This window comes from Mustelus asterias, chromosome 21, assembly GCF_964213995.1.
Source record: "Mustelus asterias chromosome 21, sMusAst1.hap1.1, whole genome shotgun sequence".
Taxonomy (NCBI): Eukaryota; Metazoa; Chordata; class Chondrichthyes; order Carcharhiniformes; family Triakidae; genus Mustelus; species Mustelus asterias.
Window position 1 is genome coordinate 37,448,023 of NC_135821.1, and position 26,621 is coordinate 37,474,643.

At 43.1% G+C, this 26,621-nt stretch overlaps 1 protein-coding gene across 17 annotated transcripts in view; it reads left to right on the forward strand.

Moving 5' to 3' along the window:
* Positions 1-26,621, forward strand: part of LOC144509222 (thyroid hormone receptor-associated protein 3-like) — a 114,774-nt gene that overhangs the window by 30,828 nt on the left and 57,325 nt on the right. For 9 of the 17 annotated variants that reach the window (XM_078237738.1, XM_078237747.1, XM_078237743.1 and 6 more), the window contains one exon: positions 10,990-11,078. The exons of the other annotated variants lie outside the window; for them this stretch is intronic. The gene's annotated coding sequence lies outside the window, so the exon portion shown is untranslated. The remainder of the gene's footprint in view (positions 1-10,989; positions 11,079-26,621) is intronic. 17 annotated transcript variants of the gene reach the window in all.

A 26,621-nucleotide genomic window follows, 5' to 3' on the forward strand; every position in this document is an offset into this window, starting at 1 on the left:
GTCTTTTTTGTTCGACAGTGTTTTCAGTATTGACTGTTGAGTTGTTGTTTGATCCCACCCTTTCACACTTTGTTTGGGGTTAATGTAAGGCATGCGCTGGCAAGCCAGAAACAACAGTTATTGGTACAGCAAAATATATAATTGTTCAAAAGACACAAATGAATGCCTGGCTAAAGGACTGGTCCAGGAGGGAGGGCTTCATTTTCAAAGATCAATGGGAAGTTTTCAGGAGAGGATGGCACCTGTACAAGAGGGAGGGGTCACAACTAAGTTGGAAGGGCACAAATATCCTGGCTGGGAGCTTTGCTAGTGCAGTTCGGGGGGGTTTAAACTAGTATGGCAGGGGGGTGGGGATCAAAATATTAGGTCTACAAGTGTGGAGGCTGGGGACGAGCTTGGGGCTGGGACAAGGCTGGCAAAGAAGAAGAGCACTCTGGGGGAGGACGACCTCACTGGGCCTGGAGGTCTGGAGTGCTTATACTTCAATGCAAGGAGCGTAGCAGGTAAGACAGATGAACTTGGGGCCTTAATGCGCACGAGGAATTTGGATGTGGTTGCGGTGACAGAGACTTGGTTGAAAGAGGGACAGGACTGGCAGCTGAATATTCCAGGGTACAAGTGTTTTAGGCGAGACAGAGGAGGGGCCAAAAGAGGTGGGGGAGTAGCGGTATTAGTTGGAGAGCATATTACAGCGGTGCAGAGGGAGGACAATTCAGAGGGTTCGTGTAACGAGTCACTCTGGGTGGAGCTTAGAAACAGGAAAGGCGCAGTCACTATGTTGGGGGTGTACTACAGGCCCCCCAACAGCCCAAGGGAAGTGGAAGAATGGATATGTCAGGAGATACTGGATAGGTGCAGGAAAAATAGGGTTGTTGTAGTGGGAGACTTCAATTTCCCTGGTATAGACTGGAAATCGCTGAGGGCAGGGACTCTGGATGGGGAGGAATTTGTAAAATGTGTACAGGAGGGTTCGTTGGAACAATATGTAGACAGCCCGACGAGAGAGGGGGCTATACTGGACCTGGTACTGGGGAATGAGCCCGGTCAGGTCTTCAAAGTTTTGGTAGGGGAACATGTGGCAAATAGTGACCACAATTCTGTTAGCTTTAGGATAGTGATGGAAAAGGATGAGTGGTGTCCCAAGGGTAAGGTGTTGGATTGGGGGAAGGCTAACTTTAGTGGGATCAGGCAGAAATTGGCAGCTCTTGATTGGGAGAGGCTGTTTGAGGGTAAATCCACATCTGGTATGTGGCAGTCTTTTAAGGAACGGCTGTTAGGGCTACAGGACAAGCATGTGCCTGTAAAAAAGAAGGATAGGAAGGGTAGTATTAGAGAACCGTGGATAACCAGGGAAATTGAGGGACTGGTCAAAAAGAAAAGAGGCGTATGTTAGGTCCAAGCAGCTAAAAACGGAGGGAGCTCTGGAGGAGTACAAAGAAAGTAGGAAAGTACTCAAACGGGGAATTAGAAGAGCAAAAAGGGGTCACGAAATGTTCTTGGCAGACAGGATTAAGGAGAATCCCAAGGCATTTTATTCATACATTAGGAACAAAAGGGTTGTTAGGGAAAAAATCGGACCTCTCAGGGACAAAAGTGGGGACTTATGCTTGGAGCCCAAAGAAGTAGGGGAGATCCTAAATGAATACTTTGCGTCGGTATTCACAAAGGAGAGGGATGTGTTGACTGGGAGTATCTCGGAGGGGAGTGTTAGGTTTGTTAGAGAATATAAAGACTGACAAATCCCCAGGGCCTGATGGAATCTATCCAAGGCTGCTCAGGGAGACGAGAGGTGAAATCGTTGGGCCTCTGACGCAAATCTTTGTCTCGTCACTGGATGCAGGTGAGGTCCCAGAGGATTGGAGGATAGCCAATGTGGTCCCGTTATTTAAGAAGGGTAGGAAGGATAACCCGGGTAATTATAGGCCGGTGAGCTTGACGTCCGTGGTGGGGAAGTTGTTGGAGAAGATTCTTAGAGATAGGATGTATGCGCATTTAGAAAGGAATAAACTCATTAACGATAGTCAGCATGGTTTTGTGAGAGGGAGGTCATGCCTCACTAACCTGGTAGTGTTTTTTGAAGAAGTGACCAGAATGGTTGACGAAGGAAGGGCCGTGGATGTTGTCTATATGGACTTTAGTAAAGTCCCTCATGGTAGGCTAGTGAAAAAGGTTGGATTTCATGGGATAAAGGGGGAGGTGGCTAGATGGGTGGAGAACTGGCTTGGTCATAGAAGACAGAGGGTGGTAGTGGAAGGGTCTTTTTCCGGCTGGAGGCCTGTGACTAGTGGTGTTCCGCAGGGCTCTGTATTGGGACCTCTGCTGTTTGTGATTTATATAAATGATCTGGAAGAAGGAGTAACTGGGGTGATCAGTAAGTTTGCGGACGACACAAAACTGGCAGGACTTGCAGATAGTGAGGAACATTGTCAGAGGCTACAGAAGGATATAGATAGGCTGGAAATTTGGGCAAGGAAATGGCAGATGGAGTTCAATCCTGATAAATGCGAAGTGATGCATTTTGGTGGGAATAATGTAGGGAGGAGCTACACGATAAATGGAAGAACCATAAAGGGTGTAGAGACGCAGAGGGACCTGGGTGTGCAAGTCCACAGATCTTTGAAGGTGACGTCACAGGTGGAGAAGGTGGTGAAGAAGGCATATGGCATGCTTGCCTTTATAGGACGGGGCATAGAGTATAAGAGTTGGGGTCTGATGTTGCAGATGTATAGAACGTTGGTTCGGCCGCATTTGGAATACTGCGTCCAGTTCTGGTCGCCACACTACCAGAAGGACGTGGAAGCTTTGGAGAGAGTACAGAGGAGGTTTACCAGGATGTTGCCTGGTATGGAGGGGCTTGGTTATGAAGAGAGATTGGGGAAACTGGGGTTGTTCTCCTTGGAAAGATGGAGGATGAGGGGAGACTTAATAGAGGTGTATAAAATTATGAAAGGCATAGATAGGGTGAACGGTGGGAAGCTTTTCCCCGGGTCGGTGGTGACGTTCACGAGGGGTCATAGGTTCAAGGTGAAGGGGGGGAGGTTTAACACAGATATCAGAAGGACATATTTTACACAGAGGGTCGTGGGGGCCTGGAATGTGTTGCCGGGCAAGGTGGTGGAGGCGGACACACTGGGAACGTTTAAGACTTATCTAGACAGCTATATGAACGGAGTGGGAATGGAGGGATACAAAAGAGTGGTCTAGTTTGGACCAGGGAGCGGCGCGGGCTAATTGCTAATTGTTCTTTGTTTCTCGTTTCAAGGCTTCATTCTATGATCATCTTGCTGGTGCCAGTACAGAGCGAGACTGCGGAAAGTTGGGAACCTGTCTCGGGGGCAGGGAATTCAGATGGTGTTCGTAAAGCAGAAGTGGAAATGAATAGGGTTGGGAAGCATTTTCTGATCAGGGCCAGTGTGATCTCCTGGACTCGTTTCGATCGCCTCAGGGGGTCGGAGAGGAATTTCCCAGATTTTGTTTTTCCCCATATTGGCCCTGGGGTTTTCACTCTGGGTTTTCGCCTCTCCCTGGAGATCACATGGTCTGGAATGGGGGGGTGGGGGTGAGTTAATAGGTTGTGATGAACAAAGCATCGTAGCTGTGAGGGACAGCTCGGTGGATAGGATATTAGGATGTAGATAGGCTGGAAAATTGGGCGGGGATCCTGGATTCAGGATTCAATCCTGGACCGGGGAGCGGCGCGGGCTTGGAGGGCCGAAGGGCCTGTTCCTGTGCTGTATTGTTCTTTGTTCTTGTTCTTTGTTACCCAAATTGTTGCTTGATGCTTCTGAAAATAAAATTCCAGCTTCCTTGCAAGCATTTGTTGGCTCCCAACATTTCTGCTAATCACCGGAATTTTGACCATGGATCAAATTATTTTGGCGGGGAGTTACTGCCTCTGCTATTGAGCTGTGCACTCCTAAGAAAGAGCACTCTTTCCTGCCAGTTTCCTGCCCTTGACCCCACCTGCAGGAGTTACTAGGTATAATTGTACCTATACCAGCCACATTCTGGTACCTGCTTGCCCTCTCTCGAACTGTAGCAGGGATATTGTACCACCATTTGTCTATTGGACTGTTGGTCATACTACAACAAAATGGACCTGTAATGTTTAAATTGCCTTGATAGCTACATGGGATATGGATCTTGGTCATTGCAAGCTAATTTTTCTTATTGGTGCATTGATCTTGCTCTGATACCCAGATGAAGGGTATTGGTAATGGAAGTAACAGTTTGCTATGGTGACATGTGATACAGTGCTCTTGGGCTGAGGAGAGGCATTGTTGCAGAAGGGAAGCTCTACATGAACATATGAATTACAACAGGAGTAGGCCTCTCAGCCCCTCAAGTCTGGCATCTCTGCCATTCAATAATATCATGGCTGATCTGATTTTAACCACAACTCCACCTTCCTGCCTACCTCCCCCAATAACATTTCATTCTTCTAAACTGCAAGTACCCAGATCTGAGAGAATGTGAGGAAGAATATTTGGTTTCCTGCTGCCAGGCTAGATTGATCTGAAAAGGTGTCGCTCAAAACCAACACTCACTCATGAGTAAACAGGGAAACGGTTGATGCACCTGCTGTGCTGAGGTTTGATTTTCTTGTGCTGGAATGAGAAATTCTACAACTTTTCGATTGGGAATTTCACCCTTTAAAATGTTTTTCCAACCCCTACCTCCATTCTTTCCACCCCCCCCCCCCGCCCCAACCCCCAAATAAAAACCAGAATCTTGATTCTGCAACAGACACAAACCTTCCCAGTCAGGAAATCCTCCCCAAAAAAACTCTCCAACACACACACCACTTGGACATCCATCCCAGCCCCCAGAAACACGTAAACACCTACCTAGCAGCCCCCTCCTCTTAACACACACCAACTCAACAACCACCCCTCCCCAACCACCTAAAATACAACAGAAGCAAACCATCAACATGTTTTCCTTTGTTCCTCCTTCTTCTTCTCTCTCCCCCCCCTCTCTCTCTCTCTCCTGTCACACCGCGGTACCTCCCACGCAACACCCCACACAAGAAAAAACTAACACGGATAATATATAAGAAGAAAAAGGCCCAGGAGGCAAGAAGACAACAAGCCACAAGATAAAAGCAAGGCATCACAGGGAGCAACAAGGATCGGACGTGAGCCAAAAGAAAAGTGGCAGAGCACGAAGGAAAGGGTACATGTCCTCTCTCTGTCTGACCCCAAAAATCCCCATAGTCCTTTACTTACTTTTCAGATATGTTCTCCAGCAAGGTCTGTGCTTGATCAGCACTTCAACTACGTAAACCGTCGTTTTATTCCATATCCTTTCATACCCGTATCCAACAAAAATTTGTCAGCCTCCGTTCTAAAATATTTCAGTTGACCCATTTTAGGAAATATTTACACTGCTTAATGAAAAATAATGGCTTCTGAATGGCCTGGCTCTAATTTCCAGATTAAGCACCTTGTTCCAGATTTTACCACAGGAGGAAATAGTTCCTCCATCTCCATTCAAACAAAATTCCTTCGTTGTATTACACGGCACAGTTGGATTCACTCCTCACCTTTTAAACTCAGAAATACAAGCCAAGATCATGCAATCTGTCCTCATAATTTAATACTTCTGGCCTGATATCAGACTGGTGAATCTGTGCACCTTCTCCAAGTTTAGTATATCCTTCCTAAGGTGTGATGCTCAGAACTGAACACAATTTGGTATGACTAATGCTCTTTACATAACTTCCTGGCCTTTGTATTTCAGCCGTTGAGATGGAAACCAATATTCCATTGAATGCTAACTGAAATTTAATAAGGAAAATTAGGTGATACATTTCAGTACAAATAATGAGATCACATCCAGTAAATGATAACAGCTTTGAAAAGGAGTAGAGAAACTTTGGTACTGATAGATGGTTTTGAAGGTTGGGGGATAAATTGATAAATTATGTTAAAAAGAGTTGTATGTAAAAAAAGTTAATAGATTTATAAATAAAACTAAGGCATGACTCTAAACTAATCATGTCATTGGTTCGGCCACAATTAGAATACTGTGTCCAGTTTTAGATACCTTATTTTAGGAAGGCTGTCAAGGCCACAGAGATGTTATTCTGCATACTCTCCAGGATGATAGATGAGAGGCTGTGGTTAGGAGGAGGCACTGGAGAAATTAGGGCAAAGGAGATTAAAATGAACTCTGACAGGAGGTCTGATTCTGAGGGGTTTATTTCCATTGGCTTGGAGTCGATGCAATCTTTATTAAAAGATTTTGGAGAAATGTTTTAGCGCTGTAGATGACAGGACATGGAATGCTGTACCAGAAGCCAAAGTGGAATAAGAATCTGCAATAGGTTTTTATTAAAAAGAAGTGGGGCACAAAGGTTTGGAAATGAAAACACTTGAAAGGTGGCGGGGAAATGGATTGGGCTATTTAGAGAACTCGTTTAGAGGGCATTCAAATTTGACTGGCTTGATTTAGCCAGCTGTTTTGCTGTAAGCTTCTATGAACAGCCAGATCTCTGTCTGGTAATATTCTAAATAAATTAACTGCGTGGGTGAGTTTGTTGGTTCTGTAGGAATGTTCAGGATTCGGGAGCCAATCAATATCTGCCTGTGCTCTGAAATTGTATTGTGCAGTGTGTTTGGTAGCCACCTTGCATTTTATATTTAATAGTTTGATAACTTGGTAACTCAGAGAAAGTTGGCTGAGTTCACTGAGTAATTTGGATGCATTTTGTATGCAAATAAAAGCTGCTGACCATAAATCCTCACCTGCCCTGAGACCCAAAGTGTTCATTCTTGTCATGATGAGACAATAAGAGTATGAACATTGGGGAATGTAATCTTTTGGACAGTTCGTTAATCCAAGACCCCGATATTCCCCTCAGGTGAAAGTGAAAGATCCTATGATATTGTCTTGAAGATGAGCAGGGGAGTTCTCCCTAATATCCTGGCCAATATTTATCCCTCAACCCACATGTGCAAAGTAGATTATTTGGTCTATTATCTCATTGCTGTTTGTGGGAGCTTGTGGTTTGCGAACTGGTTAGTACATTACAACAGTGACAACACTTCAAAAAAGGAAGTATTTAATTTGTAATTGGCTTTGGGATCCTGAAGTTGCAAAAGGCACTACCTGGGCACACATTCTTCTCCTAATTGCTGGATGACAGAGTATTTTCTCCATTTCGGTGTCACAGAAATACTGAAGGTGAATTAAGAAAAGGTTGGCTTCCCATATCTTAAAAGATTTTTATTCCTGTTGGCATTTCTTGTGTACGCAACCCAAATTGTTGTGGTTCAAAAAGAAGTCCTATGACTTTATCAGGTAAATAAATGCCTAGCTCATGAGCACGCTCTCCCTGTACCCCCAGAGTGATAGGCAGACGCATTCTTATCCAACCCAATCTCATTGTGTACCCAAACAATGACCGGCTGCAGGTTATTCTGTCAAGGCAAACATCTCTATCAAACTTGACCAAATGATTGTTGTGGATTACTAGTTAGTGATCAGCAATTGAAATATGACTGATTATTTTCCCTTTGCTGGGAACATGTCTCCATAGCTCAGTATCACAACACTAACCATTGGCAAGTGGGCCTGAGTGAGTGGGGAGCATCTCTGTGTAGTGGCTTCGGTGGTGAAGCCTCAGGTTATAGGTTATTAAGCTGTAAGGGTTATTGTATATATTCAGCTAAAAGAATTATCTTTATTTCAGTCAAATAAATCCTGATGTGTTTATTGTTTTACTGGTTGTCCTATATTCAAGCAACTTGAAATTTCTCTTAACTTGAAATTTCACTAGAATTTACTTTGTCAACTTAGTTTCTCCTTTACAAGGGAGCATTTTCGGATTCCAGCAACCTGGTGCAGTAGAAAATCTTATCAATATTACAAATGTATTTCTATGTGTAAAATTATATGAAATATTTGACATGGAAAAAAAAGTTAGTGGTTCAATTCCAGGAATAGTTTCAATTGTATTTTTAAATCCGATCACAAAGTGGAATTGGCGCTAAAGGAGAAGTCTTTTGCTCACCAGCATCGCCCTCCTAAAGGGAAATGTCAGGGATATAAGCCACAATCTGTTGGCAGATGGACTAGATGGGGGACTAGACCCCCATCTAGTCCATCACCATCATTGTATGTTTGGAGTTCTGAAATTAGTGTCCACCACCTCTGCTGCTTCCACTCACATTACCGTGACTATTTCTTGTCAGTGGGGAGGTCTCCAACCCGCCTATCCACACCAACATGCTATCCTGTTCTTCTATCACCCCAGTTCCTCACTGACTTTCCATCACTATAGTACTTTGATGTACAAACCCATGCTAGTCTCATTTGCAGACTTCTCTAGCCTTATGACCACCTGACCTTGTCTAATGTTTTTTCTTGCCCCTTATCCTCTTCCCCTTCTGGTCCTCTAACTATATTGCCCTTGGATTCTACAGTTCCAGTCTCTTCTGTTTCCTACCTTCATGTGGCTCCAGAAAAATTTCATTGCCACTTCACCACCTGTCATATCCCTAACTTTCTGGGTCCACTGTCCACTTTGTGCAACATCTTGGGATGTATCACCAGATGGGAGATTCTGTTTAAGGGCAGACTGTTAATTAGCATTGATAATGTTTATCTAGTGTTTATTTGGGAGGGGGGGGGGGGGGGAGTATGAGAAAAAGATATGTTAGCATCTTAAAGTAGATCTTTGTTCCGCACTTCTTGATGAGAACAGCCAGTCATTGGCATGAGGTGGTGACAGCCTGATGTTTGTCTCGCATTGCACCACCTCCCACACCTTCAAAGAAGCATAGTTTTATTTCTTGCTAGTTGTGAAGATCCAGTGCAAAATGATGCTGAAAATTCTCATACCCACCTCAGTTTGACACAATGTGTGGGAAAGGTCTCCTGAGAGCAGAACACAAGGAACTTTGCCCTAAACTCAGCAAGTCTTCTACCTGATGTTTAAAATGTAGAGTCGGGACGCTTAGTAATTTGAACAACTGGCTGGGTTTGGCCTCCACTGGTGTATTATCTTTCCTGCTTATGGCTTGGACCACTTATAGAGTGTGTATATCAATGTATCAGTGACCAACTCCCTGTCAACACATTAAGTTGGAGAAGCTGGTGGTTTATGGGATCTTGGAGAATGTTAGCTATTTATTGACTGAAGTTACTGATTCGTTCTTTACGTCCCGTTCAAAGTTCCAAGTGCGCCATGGAAACTGTCCACTGTATCTAGTGGCAGAGTTTCAAGCCCATTGAAATGTGATTGCTATTCAATAAGAAGCCATGCAGCATGTTCAAGACGGGAGCTGTGGGAGAGAGATGAAACGGAGAGCTGTTTCTCTTGTATCCAGTGCTCCCCACCAACTTCCTGCTTATCGTGTTAAGCATGTCACCATGGCAAGATGTCTAACCTGTGGCATCAGGGTCAGCATCAAGAACTAACTGACAACACATGTTTGTGTGTCATGCTGCCACTTAATGTGTTGATGACAGTTGCAGAATTCTATCACACAAAAAATCTCTATGAATTATCATAGTGCGAGAGCCTGCAGGGCTTGTAATGCATGGTTCATAGAGCAGTATCTGTAGTGCATGAAAGTTCTGACTTTCGCCACCTCTTACCTCATTTTATCCTGACTAGCAACTACACTTCCACTCCCCAACCCGCCCCTCCGTTGTATGTGCATGGAACCCCTCCCCAAAGCTCCTTTAGTACCCTTTCTTCTTTGTACATACCCATGAATACCCCTCTTCCCTGTCTCCTGTTCACTCATATGTTTCCTCATGGTTGCTTTTAATAAACCTTCTTTCAGCTAAATGCATGTTTTTTTCTGCCATTCACCTTCAGTAACACGGACTCTCCAGCTCTCTCACTTCCTGTTCTAGATGACGCACAATATTAAAAATGACTGGCTAATTAGCATCTGTAAGAGAACAGAATACATTGTTTGGGACCAAGGTTTGTTTCTGTGAATGTGTGGGCATGAAGTTAGGTAGAAAGTGGTTGTTTGGTAGTACAAAACTTGAATATTGCTGTCAAAAACTTTTCACCTCTCATTCATCAGCACAGATTTGCAAAAATACTCAAGAATTGATATTCTTGCAAATGTATCCTGATGAGTGCAAGATGAAAAGCTTTGACAGCATTCTTTTTTTCAACAATACTTAAGATAAAGGAGACACTGCTTCAGACTAAAAATAAGTCTTTGTATTTATATAGCCCTTTACAAACCCTGAGGATGTCTCAAAGCACTTTACAGCCATGCAGTACTTTTGCAGTGCTATTGCTGTAACGTAGGAAATGCAGTAGCCAGTTTGAACACAGCAAGCTCCCACAAACAGCAATGTGATAATTACATAGTAATTATTTTAGTGATGTTGATTTCAGGATAAAAGTTGGCCAAGACACCAGGGAGAACTGCTCTGACTTTTCAGGACGGCGCAGTGGTTAGCACTGCTGCCTCACAGCGCCGGGGACCCGGGTTCGCTTCCCGGCTTGGGTCACTGTCTGTGTGAAGTCTGCACATTCTCCCTGTTTCTGCGTAGGTTTCCTCCGGGTGCTTTGATTACCTCCCGCAGTCCACAAGATGTGCTGATTAAGTGCATTGGTCATGCTAAATTCTCCGTGTACCCGAACAGGCGCCAGAGTGTGGCGACTAGGGAATTTTCACAACTTCATTGCACTGTTAATGTAAGCCTACTTGTGACACAAATAAATAATATAGTGCCATGGGATCTTTGGCGTCCACCTGAGTGTATAGATTGGGCCTTTGTTAAACATCTCAGCTGAAATGTATATGACAACAGGATCAGGGGCAATGGCATTAGACTGGAGAAAGGCAAATTTAGAACACATGAAGTGTTGACTTTTCATAGAGACGAATGTGATGCAGTGGGGCAAAACCTTTTGGAACTATAGAAGAAATGATTGGATTCTTTGCTGGGAAGACAGGTTCTGAAAGGATGAGCAACTTTCCTGATTTTGTTTGCACCATTCTCTCTCAGGCGGTCACTTTCACTGAATTACTCGTAACATTGCCATATACCATCTTCATGCCCAGAGAGAAACTTCCTGCCTCCATTCTTCAAGGCTGGTGAGTACCATTCAGACCCTTGTACTTTTTAATCCACTCTTGAGGCAGGGGGAGGGTAGGCGGCAGCCTGGTGGTATGTCACTGGCTCAGGGTAGTGCTGTGGGGACCCGGGTTCGAATCCCACTAGGCCAGATGGGAAAATTTGAATTCAATAAAAATCTGGAATTCAGAGTCTAATGACCATGAAACCGTAAAAACCCATCTGGTTCACTAACGTCCTTTAGGGAAGGAAATCTACCATCCTTACCTGGTCTGGCCTACATGCGACTCCAGACCCGCAATAATGTGGTTGACTCTTTAATGCCCTCAGAGATGGGCAATAATTGCTGGTCCAGCCTGCGATGCTCACATCCCATGGACGAATTTTAAAAAAGTAGCACAGAACTAACAAAGGCTCCTTCCACACTGTGTTACCATCCAGGTTAGAGAGGGTAGGGGTGGAGTAGGTTTGTAGTATCTAATCTGGTGGTGCAAATGACACAGTACGAGAAGTGTTAACTCAGGCGATGGTGTCCCTGTGACTTGAGTCCCAACAGGTTCAAGTCTCACTCCAGGTCTTGAGCCCATAATCAAGGCTCAGGCTCCAGTGCCCTACTGCGATTACGAGTTGGTGGAGGTGCAATCTCTCAGATGTTAAGCCATCACCTTGTTTTGTCAGTTCAAGTGATTGTGTGTGTGTGCGCGTGCGTGTGCATGCATTACAATATATTAAAAAAAGACACTGCACTGACATCAAAGAGGAGCGGGAACCTTTGGTATCCTGATCAATATTTCTCCCTCCACTACCAGGAACAGGTTGCCAAGTAATTTGTCTCAATCTCTTTTGTGTTGACCTCATTGTGTGCAGCTCTATTTCTTTATATAACTAACAGCCAGGTTGCTGAAGTTAATTATTGGAGGGGAAACAGGTTTTGATGTTCCGAGGACGCGAAAGGATCTATGCAAATTCCTTCATTCCTAATTATTCGGTTCCAATGTACACTTCCTAGTTCACAGCAACATTATGGAAAAAATCTCCCAGATGGTTCAGTCTAATGAGTCATACAGATGAGAATGGTCTTTGGGTTCTATCCTTGCTCTGTGCTCCATCCCTCACTTAAGGAAGGGAAATAAATCAGCCAATATTTCCTCTCATTCCTGCAGTACAACACTCGTTACACTTCATTGGCTGTACAGCGCTTGGGATTTCCTGAGGTAAAGGTGCTATAGAAATGCAAATTCTTTCTTCGAAACCTATCAAACTTTTAGTCACCCTTCCTATTGTCTCCTTTGACCAGGCAACCGTTTAATTATTCTTCTGTCAAGTACCTTGGAATGTTTTTCTATGTCAAAGGCGGTAGTTAAGGGCATATTGTTGCATACAGACCCTGGAATGCAAGTCTGTGACATAAAAAGCAAAAGAAAATAAGAGCCAATTTCACGTGTCTTCATCGCATTCTGTGCATACATTATAGATTTTTCTCGAATGTTGTGATGGGAACCAGCCATTAAGTGAAACTTGGGTGCGGTGCCTCCTTGTCGAATAGCGATTATTTACTCAACACGTGGGAAGAACAGCCCAAAGTGGTAGCTGTGATTACCTGATTGAGGGTTAGCATCTTCAGGATGTGAGAGACATGACTGAGGTGTAGTCAGTTGAACAAATCAGAAGTAGGTTGGTGGGAACTGGGCATTTGTTTTATGTTCAAATTAATTAAAGATTTAAGTGGAAGAGTCTTCATTCAATCCCCCAGAAACCCGGGAGGTGGAATCTTTGGAAAAACTGAGTTAGAAAGTTGTCCCGTTGACAGCTGCGTATTGCAACTTGTGTGTGCCATAATAATTGATTCACTGTGTGTCTGGAGTTGTGTGGGACTGCTGGAGGATGTACAGACAGTTCCCTGGAAGCTTAGGCAGTAACAGCTGGTCTGAATTGGGAATGCTGCTGCAGTTTCTAATTGTGTATGAATATCGAACCTCTTCAGAGTTCAAGTCAAATCATCTTCAGCAAGTGAAATGTGCTGAATGAACAGTCTGCACCAGTTGGGGCCCCGTGTGAATTCTTCAGTTAGCCACACTCCTCTCAAAGCAATGGTAGTGCTGTTGGGTGAACTTTACATTCAAGTACTGAGTTATGGAGTGTTCTCACTTTTAATACTTCACATATGAAACTATTCCTTTGTTATCTTCAAGTGGAGCGTTTAACCTCTGATCATCCTATCTTACGCCAAATGTAACAAGTAAGAGCTATAAGTATGCAAATGGATTAGAAAATGCTGTTTTGCCTCTGATTTAAGGCTGGATCAGCATGTGGTTAAGTGAATTCCCTCATTGGAAGTCCCTATAAGACTGATCAAGTGTTCCGTGCCCTCGTGGAGCCTGCTCAGCCAGCTGTGTGGGGCACGGTAGAAAACCAGTTATGTTACTAGATTAGTAATCTGGAGGCCTTCACTAATGACCCAGAGATATGAATTCAAATCCCACACGGCAACTGGGGAATTTAAATTCCGTTAGTTAAACACACCTGAAATAAGAAGCCAGTCTCTGTAATAGTGACATTGTAATGAGCTTTAGGAATGGAAATCTTCTGTCTGTATCTGGTCTGGCCTACATATGACTACCGATCTACAACAATGTATTTGACTCTTAACTGCCCCTACAATGTCTTAGTAAGCCACTCGCTTCCATCAAAATAGATACGGAAATGTTGAATAAAGCCAGACAGACCACCGCTTTCTCATGCACACATACGCTCACTCCTCTAATTCCTGTCCATAAGTTTCTATCCGTTGCAATTTTTTTTGTGTTCAGGACAAACTGGTGGCTCCCTTCTCTTGCTCATGTTACCAAATTGCATAGGGGCAATTGGATAGTTTCCACCAACCCACCCTTTCGGAATTGAATTGATTGTAGAACTTTCCTCACTAGATCATAGAGAATGTTGAGGAAACAGGCTGGCACATTGGCATAGATAGGGTGATGGTACTTGCCCCTCTTCTGCACTCCTGCATTTTGTGTTATTGTAGCAGTAGGGCAGATCATTGAAGAACAGCAAAACATTTAAAGAAAACTATTCTGGGGCGATGAGGAGGAAGTGCAGTGGGTTCAAATGGATAGCTCCCTTAGCTTGGTCCCACATCTTTATAGTAGGAGCTGGAAAATCAAAGGTGCAGCCTCCTTGGGTCTTCGCAAACTGTATGTAGTTGGGTTTAAATGGAGCGCTGGGGAAGATGGCATGGCAGCCTTCCTCCGATTAAGAGGTCCAGGTCATGAGGTGGCAAAGCTGGGCAGAATGAAGTCATCAAGTGATATCCATTGACCAAAACTAGTGACTTAATTCTTTCCTCCATAAAAATGTGGACAGTAACTTGAGTGAGATCCTGAGATCTACCCTGCAGGAGACCAAATGATAAAAATGACCGGGTAAATTGAAAAGTAATGGTTGGGTTTTTAAATCTGTAAATTGCATGGAGTAATGGGGATCCAGAGACTTCCAATCTAATGAATCACTGACTTTTTTCAAAACAAAAAGAACAAATTAAAAAATAAATGGTTATGGGCAAAACTGAAAAAAGTGAAATGAAAATTCACTAAATACATGGAAAACAAATGAGAAATAATGATGGGAAATACAAAAGAGGTTAGGAAAAAAGTAAAGAAAACAATCAAAGCAAATGGTCCAAACCAGGGATTGTAATGTTCTGGGGACCCGGGTTCAAATCCTGCCACGGCAGATGGTGGAAATTGAATTCAATAAAAAAAAATCTGGAATTAAAAATCTACTGATGACCATGAAACCATTGTCGATTGTCGGAAAAACCCATCTGGTTCACCAATGTCCTTTAGGGAAGGAAATTTGCCGTCCTTACTTGGTCTGGCCCACATGTGACCCCAGAGCCACAGCAATGTGGTTGACTCTAAGCTGCCCGTGGGCAACTAGGGATGGGCAATAAATGCTGGCCAGCCAGCGACGCCCATGTCCCACAAATGAATAAAAAAATATATATAGTGGTCACCAAAAGATCCGAATCACGGATTCAGAAGGAACTTCCTCAGAGTGGTGAGAATGTGGCGGTAGTTGAAACACTAGCAGAGGAGCAGTTAAGAGAAAATTAGGTAAGTGTAATAGGGACAAATGTATTAAGGGTTATGCTGATGAAATTAGTTGAAATGGGAATGGAAGAGTCTTATGTGGAGCATATTCCATTTGGGCTGAATATCCGTTTTGTGTGTTAGGTATTCTCTGTAATGATTTCAGCACAGCGAGGATTCATACTTTGGATGAAGATGATCAGTGTGCTGAGAAAAGAATAGGAAATTGCAGTGGGGCAATTAATGTAATGACATTGATAGACCGGAAAAGAGACTGAATATGAGATGGGGAGAGAGATTGAAAGCTGCAGGGGAAGATGCCATCTTTGGACTACAGGGGTGGGGCTGGAGGTAAGGGAGGGTGGTGCCACCTATCATAAATATCTTTTGTTTTTAGTTAACTGAGAATTCAATGACCAATAATTTGCTCGTTATGCTTGGGTTGTTTCTGATTGCAATAACAAAGCGAACAGATGGTGCCTGCACTTCTTGGAGTGGGGACATGTGCACAACTGTCCAGGTTCCTGTTCTCATTGGAGGACGAACGAGACCACGTTTGTACACATGTGACTTTTGTAAATGGAAGTTTTTGAGTTCTGTTTGTGTACAGTGGGGAAAAGTGAAGGAAAAGCTGTTTGGTCAGTGGTGTCCATTCTACTTGTTTCACACCCAGATGCAGAATGTGGCATCATCCACAGGATAATCTTTAATTTTGGGGGTTAAGGGTGGGATGAGAAAATTGCTTTTTTTTGAAGGCAGATGAGGCCTGTACGCATACAGTTTGTGGGGAGTTTATTGTCCACAGTCCATTGCTGTGGCCACGCCGTGCAGGCAGTAAGTGACTTCTTGCTCAAAGTTTAACATAGTTTTTTGAGCTAGTGAGTCTGAAGAGCACAAGGCACAAATGTTCAGTAATTAATGCGTTATTACGTTCAGTGCTGTGACTTCCATTGAAATATTCAACCCTGCCTCATCTGATTGCTGCTTTTCATTTGAGTTTTGTTGGGGACTGTTTCAAAGCTGTCTAATTGAAGGGGAGGGTGGGTAACATGCTGAGCTACATTCTATCATGGACCCCTGTCCCCACACATGTATTTCCTAGTCCAGGGGAAATGGCCATGGGCATCAGTTGGTAATCCAGATGCAAGAACTCTTTTATTTTCCACCCTATTTTAGGCATATCAGATTTGCCAGCACAGTACAGACGTAGATTGAAGCTGCAAGCCTCTGGTCTCTGGAGTGCAGAATAATCTTCTGGTTAGTCTAGCAGTGCATGAGAGAGCGAGAAGCGAGAGTATAGATTCAATAGAGACAAATCTGTAATAGACCATCAATATTATTGGTTAATGGAGATGTTACATCTTGGCCTGTTTAACAGTCTTTGGTTTAAAACATTTGGAGAATGTTCTTGTAATTGTTTCATTGAATCACATTATCTAGCTGCTTTTCTGTCAAGTTTTGTTTCATGCTATTTATGTGTTTACTTAATAAATATCCTTTGAATGAATTGAGTCACATAGAATTAACAGCATAGAGGCAGCTCATTGAGCCCACTAGTTTGTAATGGTATTTGTTCTGCTCAAACCACCTATTGTCCTAATTCCTCTAATCCTATCAGCATATCCTTCTTTTCTCTCTAATGCGTCCCCTTAAATTAATCTATGCTTTTCAGCTGCAATGGGAGCAAGTTAAGCATTATATGATGGTCTCCTAACTTCAGCTGAAGCATACTGTGCGGTGTTCACTATTTTTGGGATGTGCGTGTTGCTGGGCAAGGCCAGCATTCATTGCCCATCCCCGCTTTCCCTTGTGAAGTTGAGTCAAAGTTTGCATAGTCTTTGCGCAGTTCTCTGCTTGGCCTGTAGTGTGGTGCATGTTGAGTGAGGGATTTGAATGATTTATTGTTAAGCTTCCTCCCAACAATTTTACCTCGTGATCATAGCATAACACAGTTCCAAAAGAAAACCAATTGTCCCAAGAACAAAAATTTGCTCTTGACTATTTGGGCCCTAAGTAGATAGTGAGGCACAGGGCAGACCATGGGATCAACCATGGTTCAGTTGGTAGCACTTTTGTCTGGGTCAGAATGTTTGAGAGGGATGCAGTGAGAGGTGGGAGGAAATTTGCTGTCCTTACCTGGTCTGGCTTACATGTGACCCCAAAGCCACAGCAATGTGGTTGACTCTAAGCTGCCCTTGGGCAACTAGGGATGGGCAATAAATGCTGGCCAGCCAGCGACGCCCATGTCCCACAAATGAATAAAAAAATATATATAGTGGTCACCAAAAGATCCGAATCACGGATTCAGAAGGAACTTCCTCAGAGTGGTGAGAATGTGGCGGTAGTTGAAACACTAGCAGAGGTGCAGTGCAGTTAAGAGAAAATTGGGTAAGTGTAATAGGGGACAAATGTATTAAGGGTTATGCTGATGAAATTAGTTGAAATGGGAATGGAAGAGTCTTATGTGGAGCATAGGCCATTTGGGCTGAATATCCGTTTTGTGTGTTAGGTATTCTCTGTAATGATTTCAGCACAGCGAGGATTCATACTTGGGATGAAGATGATCAGTGTGCTGAGAAAAGAATAGGAAATTGCAGTGGGGCAATTAATGTAATGACATTGATAGACCGGAAAAGAGACTGAATATGAGATGGGGAGAGAGATTGAAAGCTGCAGGGGAAGATGCCATCTTTGGACTACAGGGGTGGGGCTGGAGGTAACTCACTAATTGCATATACCAAATTAAAGTTGATACATTTGTCCAGGTTTACATTCTTAACTGCTGGTTAACCCTCGCAGACAAAGCCACCATTCTGAGCTGACCTCAGCTTCTGTAGTGAAGTTGCCGATGGGTTTTGAATGTAAATTTTGAAGATCAGAATCCTAAGTTTTCTTCGGTCTGATACAATAAGCAGTCTGTTCCTGTTTACCAAACATTTAAGCACTTTGAGGTGCGCAGTACCCAATAAAACCAATGACTATCAATGTCCAGTTAGGATTTCATTTGACACAATCTTAGATTATGTCTATTTGATGGTGGGCTATTATAACTATTAGGATTTTCTATAAACCCTGTCAGATGCTACATTTTCAAAACCGCTTTCCAGGGAGAGAAGAAACACACACTGGCAGTCAACAGCAACATGAACTTGTCTATGGACAGTGAATATGGAATGTCAATCAGCCAGCCTTGCAGTAAGACCACTCAATGCGGATCAATTCTACAATGCAATTACTTTTATTAAAGTAGGGCATATAAAGTTCCTAAACTTCCTACTTAAGGCACCTTCCCATGCAAGTGCAGGTGTTGTAACACTGCCCTTTCACCTGCTCCCTTCCTATTGTCCAGTGTCCCAACCAGCCGGTGAAGGTATGTTTAGGTAATGGCTTTCTGTGTGTAGAGGTGTGTATGTGCGCGCGCGTCAATTATTTTGGCAGAAATAGATGCTTTGTGTGTCAGTTTAAATTCTGTGATGTCTAGGAAATTAATGCTTTCCATGTGTGTTGTGGCTTGAAGTTTAATGGATGGGTGATGATTATTGAAGAGATTGATGAATTTCTCCACTTGTGTTTGAGTCCAAATGCCCCATATGTCATCTAAATATCTATTTTAACACGCACAAGTCTGGGCCACTTTTAAAATACATTTTTTCCCACTCTGCCATGTATATGTTTGCATAAGCTGGGACAAATCTTTTACTCAAAACTGTGCCTTTGATTTGAAAATAAAATTGATTAGTGAATTCAAAAGTTTTTTTTTGTTAAACCTGAATGCAGTAACCAGATTATAGTTTCAACTGCTCTGTCTGGTTGGGGAAGTTATTAAAGATCTTTCAAATCAGCAGCATACCTCTATGTTTCTGTATTTAGTGTTAGTAGAGAAATTGTGTTGGGGAAATTGATGGGATTGGAGGCAATAAACCCCCAGAGCCTGATGATCTACATCTCAGAATACTTGAAGTGGCCTCAGAAATAGTGGGTGCATTGCTGGTCATCTTTCAAGATTCTGGAGGGCAGCATGTTGGCACAGTTGTTAGCACTGCTGCCTGACAGTGCCAGGGACCTGAGTTTGATTCTAGCCTTAGGTGACTGTGTGGAGTGTGCACGTTCTCCCCGTGTCTGTTTGGGTTTCCTCTGGTGCTTCAAGTTCCTCCCACAGTCCTAAAATATGTAGATTAGGTGGATTAACCATTAAATGTGTGGGGTTACGGGGATAGGGTGGAGGGGAGGGCCTGGGTGGGATGCTCTTTCGGGAAGTTGGTGCAGACTCAATGGACCGAATGGCCTCTTTCTGCATTGTAGGGATTCTGTGGAACAATTCCGACAGATTGGAAAGTAGCTAATGTAATGTAGTGAATGTGGTTTATTTGGACTTTCAGCAGCCTCTCGGTAAAAGAGATAGGCGTGCAAAATTAAAGCACGTGGGATTTGGGGCTAGTGTATTGAGATGGATAGAAAACTGGCAGATAGGAAACATAGTAGAAATAGTGGGCTACCGCAGGGATCAGTGTTAGGACCCCAGCTATATATACATACATATACATATATTATATATATATATTATATATATATATTTAATATATATATATATATAATATGTTTATATTAATTCAGATGAAGGAACTAAATGTAGTATCACCAAGTTTGCAAATGACACAAAGCTGGATGGGAGGGTGAGCTTTGAGGAGGATGCAGAGATGCTTCAGTGTGATTTGGACAAACTGAGTGGGTAAATGCAAGGTAGATGCAGTATGATGTGGATAATTGTAGCCACTTTGGTAGCAAAAACAGGGCAGCAGATTACTATCTGAGTGCAATTATAAATTAAGAAAGGGGAATGTGCAATGAAACCTTGGTTTCCTCGAACACCAGTCGCTGAAGGTAAGCATGCGGATGCAGCAGGTGGTAAAGAAGGCAGATGGCATGTTGGCCTTCACAGTGAGAGGATTTGAGTAGAGGAGCAGGGATGACTTGCTGCAATTATACAGGGCTTTGGTGAGGCCGCACCTGAAATAGTGTGCGCAGTTTTGGTCGTCTTATCTGAGGAAGGATATTCCTGCAATAGAGAGAGTGCACTGAAGGTTTACCAGACTGATTCCTGGAATGGCAGAACTGATGTATGAGGTGAGATTGAATTGGTTAGGACTATATTTGCTGAAGTTCAGAAGAATCATAGAATTCTAGAATCCCTACAGTGCAGAAGGAGGCCCATCGAGTCTGCACCGACAGCAATCCCACCCAGGCCCTATCCCCATAACCCCATCCCAGGCCCTATCCCCATAACCCCATGTATTTACCCTGCTAATCCCCCCTGACATAGAGGCAATTTAGCACGGCTAATCAACCTAACCCACCCATCTTTGGACTGTAGGAGGAAATCCACACAGACACGGGGAGAATGTGCAAACTCCACACAGTCACCTAAGGCTGGGATGGAATTGAACCTGGGTCCCTGGAGCTGTGAGGCAGCTGTGTTAACTACCCTGCCGCTCTGCTGCCCATAAATGAGGGTGACCTCATAGAAACCTATAAAATTCTAACGGGACTAGAGAAGGCAGGAGTATGAAGGATATCCTTGATAGTGGGGGGTGGGGGGGGGGGGGTGCTACTACCACAGAAAGCAGTTGAAGCCATAACATTGTATGTTTTCAAGGAGGAGTTAAATATATCTTTTGGGGCAAAGGGGATCAGAGGATATGGGGGGGGGAGGATGTGACAGCTGTTGAGTTGGATGATCAGCCATGATCGTGATGAATGGCGGAGCAGGCTCGAAGGGCCAAATGGCCGCCTCCTGCTCCTATTTTCTATGTTCCTGTGTGCCAATTGTCAGTGTCCATTGTAAATAGTATGGAATTGCAGTGTTCAATTCGTGAGTTAATCAGCTCCACACAATGATTTGTGGCTTTAACCAGGGTGCTTCTCAGCTAGGGGGTTCCAATCTGTGCCATACTGAAGCACAAATGATCATATGAGGAGGGGCATTAGCTTGGGGGGGGGGGGGGGATCACTGAAAGTGAAGTATATATGAATTAAACAGTTTGTTGCCTGATAGTTAACCTGATGCTGCAGAATTAATTTGTCAGTATTCCCCTTCTGCACAATTGGAATTTAGAAATCAGTATCCTGACACGTTTGTGATCACTCAGTTCTTCAAACAGAAGTATTGAAGGGAAAGAAAGTTAAAATGAGCAGAACAAAACAAAAGAATGATAGAGAATGTAATTATTTTTTTAAAAGGGCTTTGCAGATATGAGACTTATTCCCAATAAGTTACCTTGTGGCAAGTAGTTAGAATTTTCATTTTCGAAATGGAGTGTGGGAGATTTATTTATAATAAATTAACAAAAACCCCTTCATTCCAGGCTAAAATATATATTACACACCCGCATGTGCACTTGTGCAGGCGTGCAGAGGCAGTCCTTGGTATTTGTGCTATCATATCTATCAAAAGGAAACTCTTAAAAAAGCAACACAAATACAGATGTAAATGTGTTTACATGACTGTATCACATCATAAAGGAGTTAGTGAGAATGAAAAAGGTGCCTCTGAAAACCAAACGATAACCCTCAAGAAAATCTCCAGCATCCTTGAGAATAGTTTTGACCCCCTGATTATGAAAGGTGTTTGAAGTCTGATAGGTGTTCTGAGACTCCTCGGTGGAATGTTTGCGCAGTATTTCTGAAACAGTAGGTGCTAATGAAGTCGAGTGGAAGATTAGCAGCATGGGTTTCAGGCCATACGTCCCCTTAAATCATCTTGGGCAATCCCTTGGGATCGAGGATGATGTTCGATGGGTTCTGAGATGGCTGAAAAGTCCAGTGCACGATCTGCAGCCTCTGCAACAATGTTGGGTAGGTGGTGCTTGAAGGATTGGGTAGATAGGTTGTTTGGAGGTTTGTGTGCTCCCTCCAATGCCCTGACTTCACCTCTGCATGATCCCGACAAAGTCTCTCTATGGTAGGTGCCTTCCTGGGTTTTGGAGCACTTCTCTCAAACATTTCCGTTGTCTTCCTGAGAGTCTCCTGCTGTGATTGAATTCAGTTGCTTCGGGGAGTCTGCTGTCAGACATAAGAACGACATGTCCTGTCAGCAGAACTGCTTTTGAGTGATTAGAACCTCGATGTTGTGCACATTGACTTGGGAGCGGACGCGACTGTTGGACTGCCCTTTTTTATTGATTTGGAAGACCTTGCAAAGGCACCACTAGGTTGTCTGAGCGCCTGAATTTTAAATAATTTTTAAAAAGTAATAAAATTCAAAGACATGAATGGGTAATTTAACACTCACCACCTGTTTTACTCTGTCTCTGTTGATTTAAAATGTTAAATTTAGATCAAACACCCATCGTCATGTAATAATTGAATTAGCACTTAGAACAAAACTTTTCTTTCTTGACTAACTTGCAATTCGGAGACGTTTCTTGCATTTCGAAGACAGCTAGGGGACTGGTTTGTACTCTGTAGTGTGGTCTGAGGGATTAATCACAGTTTATGTGCATGAAAACAGGGATGTAACATCAGAGAGGTTATGTGGTTTCTGTAATCTTTGTCCAAGCCTTTGTCACCCTTGATTATTCCAGTGGTTTGGCCAGCAACCCAATTTCACCATGCTCCACACCTCTTAAATGAAGTTCATTCAGAAATCTGGTGTTCAAGTCCTAAATCAGGTTCCACTCATCATTCACTCGTGTTAGTTGACCGACATTGACCCCACTTCTCCCAAGGGCTCCAATTAAAATTCTCATCCTTCTGTTTAAATAGGGCAGCACAATGGCTCAGTGGTTAGCGCTGCTGCCTCACAACGTCAGGGACCCGGTGTGGGTCACTGTGCGGAGTCTGCACGTTCTTCCCGTTCCTGCGTGGGTTTCCTCCGGGTGCTCTGGTTTCCTCCCGCAGTCCAAAAGACGTGCTGGTTAGGTGCATTGGCCATGGTAAATTCCCCCTCAGTTTACCCAAACAGACGCTGCAGTGTGGTGACCAGAGGATTTTCACAGTAACTTCATTGCAGTGTTAATGTAAGCCCACTTGTGACAATAAATAAACTTTATAAACTTTGTATTCTAGTGTACATTTGTCTGTGGAATACATTAAACTGCATTTAGCACTTGATAATGCAGTGTCTTACATTTTATATTCTGCTGAAAAGGGTATTATTGTGAAGTCTGTGCTAGCTAAGGTGTGCTAGCTGCAGGATGCCTGGAATTGTAACTTCTAGTTTGCTGTCTGAATCAGCATCACTTGTGCATGCTCCATGTTGACTGCTTTTAATTTTCTGATGCTCGGTCAGCTGTGCAGTGATACAAGCCTCAAAGGGTGGTTAAGCTCTTTGCTTGCCCACAGTCAAAAGAAGTCATGTTATCTGTCCCTGCTAATGACATTGGTGGCCAGTGCCTTTTCTGGTTGAAGGGGTCTCCACTCTCCCTGAAAATGAGCTCTGTTTGGTCAGTACCAGAATTCTCACTGGCGATGTTTTATTTCTGGCTAATATTTCTCCAACTAACTTCCATTTACAAAAAAAGTTCCATCGGGTCATTGTCATATTGGCTGCTGCGCTTTCCTAAAATTAGGTAATCAATTGGCCGTAAAATAATTTGGAATGGCCTGAGGTTTTGAATGGTGCTGTATAAATACAAACTCTTTAACAGCACCATATAGCATTCATGCAATTCTATATTACTTCAATTTATAATCCATTTCACTGGGGGTGAAGGGAGAGATGAGTTAATGCAGAGCGTATCTTGCTTGTCCACACTGTATGCCGCACTCACTGGACCTGACATTGATGGACAGGTGTTAAAAAATAAGGGACAGCTGATCCTGTTTGGTCCATGCTTCATTGCCTGAAATGTTCCCTTCCATTCATGTCACGTTCGTGCGGTTTCCATGGCATCAGAAGTAATCAAAGGCTGTGAGGTGCTTGCAATGCCTGTTATCGCCAGGCCCAGAATGTTCGTGTAATCCATGAGGCTCAGAAATAAACTGGCTTAGCCGAGAAGAGCAGAATATTTGATAGGAACGATTGCAGCTGCCTCGGGAGATTGAGCTGTGGTGGGTTATTGTGGCTAATAATAAGTGAGTTAGAAATCAAAGGGCACGTGTGCTAAAATCAACACGTCTCGACATTCCTTGTGATTTAACATGCGAGCTTAAAACAGGATAGTGGTTTTTGTGAAAAAGTGAAATACCTCTGATTGAGTGAGTGCTCATTGTCATTAGTGAGGGTGTTTTAAATTTTGGGAGTGTTTCTGAAAGGTAATTATTGGTTATCAGAGATTTGTTTCAGGTGTTGTTGCTGCAGTCAAGTTCAGAAGATTCATTTTCAATGTACTGTGTTCGTCACGGAAACCCTACTCTAGTCTCTATTGGTTTTAGTGTTTGGATGCAACAGCGTGAGTCAGAAACAGAGTGAAGTTGGCTTTGTTTTGTAAATTAGATGATGTCTGGTGATTTGTCTTCATGTGGGATGCCACAATATTATGTCTCCAGAATAATCTGCCAGGCATTTTCCTCACACTTGCACTGCGCCATTGGGGCAGTGCTGAGTGGAGACTAATTTCTTTGGTGCAAAAAGTTCGAGTGGATCTTGCCCCTCCGAATGTGGATGTTTCCTGTCAATAACAGTTAAAATATCTTTGCTGGACCAGGCAAAGATGCTTCCTAGACTGGATCATCCTCCTGGTATTGTGTGGTAACAATAAGCTGGGCTTGACTTCAAGTTGTTTAATTTGGATGTTGTTTAGGTAACGGGGAAGTCTTAGAGTTCAGGTATCAAGGATGTAGTCTGGAACAATGGGCAATTTGTAAGTAAAACAGTGTATGTTTATTACTTGTTATAGAATTATAGTCCTGTTCATATTTATTTGCCTTTTCTTTAATTTAATGAATAGTCTTTAGCAAGTGTTGCACTGCAACTGGGCTGCTTATTCTCAAGGGTGGTTTCATGTGACTCCTCACACCATTTCAGAACAAACCTATACACCACCATGAACCAATGTCTCACCTCGCAGATAACATCAGCATGGTTTGTGACAATATGTGCACAGAGACCTGAAGTGAACCACTAGTTTCCAGCCCGCAAACCTGTCATTGAGATATTGAGAGCACCCAATATGGTCAGTATTTACAGTATATGCAGTGGCTTGCCATAACTCTGTATATTTTCATTCTTGCTTAGAGACGTACTTTCCAGTGTACAGTACTATAGGTAGCAGCGAATTACTGGCTAGAGTCTGGTTCAGATGGTCTATACATAGAATAACAGCCAGAATATGGAAACAATCTGAATCTCTTAATCAGACTCCAGCCTGTAACTACATGTGGTCCTCAACGCAGGAAAGGACATCTCCACAAGATGGGAGCATGTTGAGTGGGTCATGGATGCCGTGCCAAAATTGAGGTTTGGTTCAAAATGAGTACTCTTGTTTCTTCCCTGATGCACCATTGGTGACATCATTAGGAAGAGGAAGCTTTTGTGTCCATTGCAACAATGAAGCGCACCAAATGGTTACTATTGAAAATCCTGGCCTTCCAAACGTGGACTGTGTGGAGATAAATGCCATTGATCACTAGGGTGGAACCGCCTGTCATTGATCAGCACCAGAAATCAGACCAGAATTGCCAAATGAAGAAAGTCCAACTCTATCATGTTCAACTTGTATGAGCCTGGTGGTCACGTGATAATGAAGTTGCTGAAAACAGATGTTGCTGAAGCTTTTTGTCTTGCATTCACCAGAGCAATCACAAGAATATCAAATTTTGAACAATCTCAATTGGTACAACAGGAGGAAAGGGTGCTGATCGTTTAGCACGTTGTCTTTGATTGGCTAAGTTATTACCATGGGGAAAGCAATGGGAAATTGTTGATGAATCATAACAATTAGTCTCTTATCAACTGAGTACAACAAACCTAGGCATAACTCAAGTGATAGAGTACTAAGGAAACCAGAGGTTCAATGTTCCCTTTTTAACTCCCACGCATGCAACCAAGTCATGTCTCAAATTACTGTTACAACTGTATTCATTACTGTTTCTAATATGTTTGTGCATGGCCTGTTTGTTTCAATGCACAGTATCTTGATTTTTTGAAACATGTTATTTTAAATAGGACACCTTCAGCAGCCTGCATTGTACCTTCCAGATTACTGCACACACACACCTTGGAGAAGACATTGACTCTTAAAACTGGAAAATCCTAAAGGAACTTAACTCTTTTTAAATAGAATGTTGCGATCTGGAGTGCATTGCCCGAAAGGCTGGTAGAAGCGTGTTTAGTAATTGCTTTCACATATTTATCCAATTTTCCTTTGAAAGGAAAGAAATTGCAGAGCTGTATGTTAGCACCACGGCCAAAGCATGGCTATGGTACTAACTGGGGTACTCTTTTCAAAGTGCAGCTGCAGGCACTTTTGGTCAAGTGCTCTCCTATTCTGTTGTCATCCAATGACTTTAGTCGCTTTTAGGTTCCAACAGCAG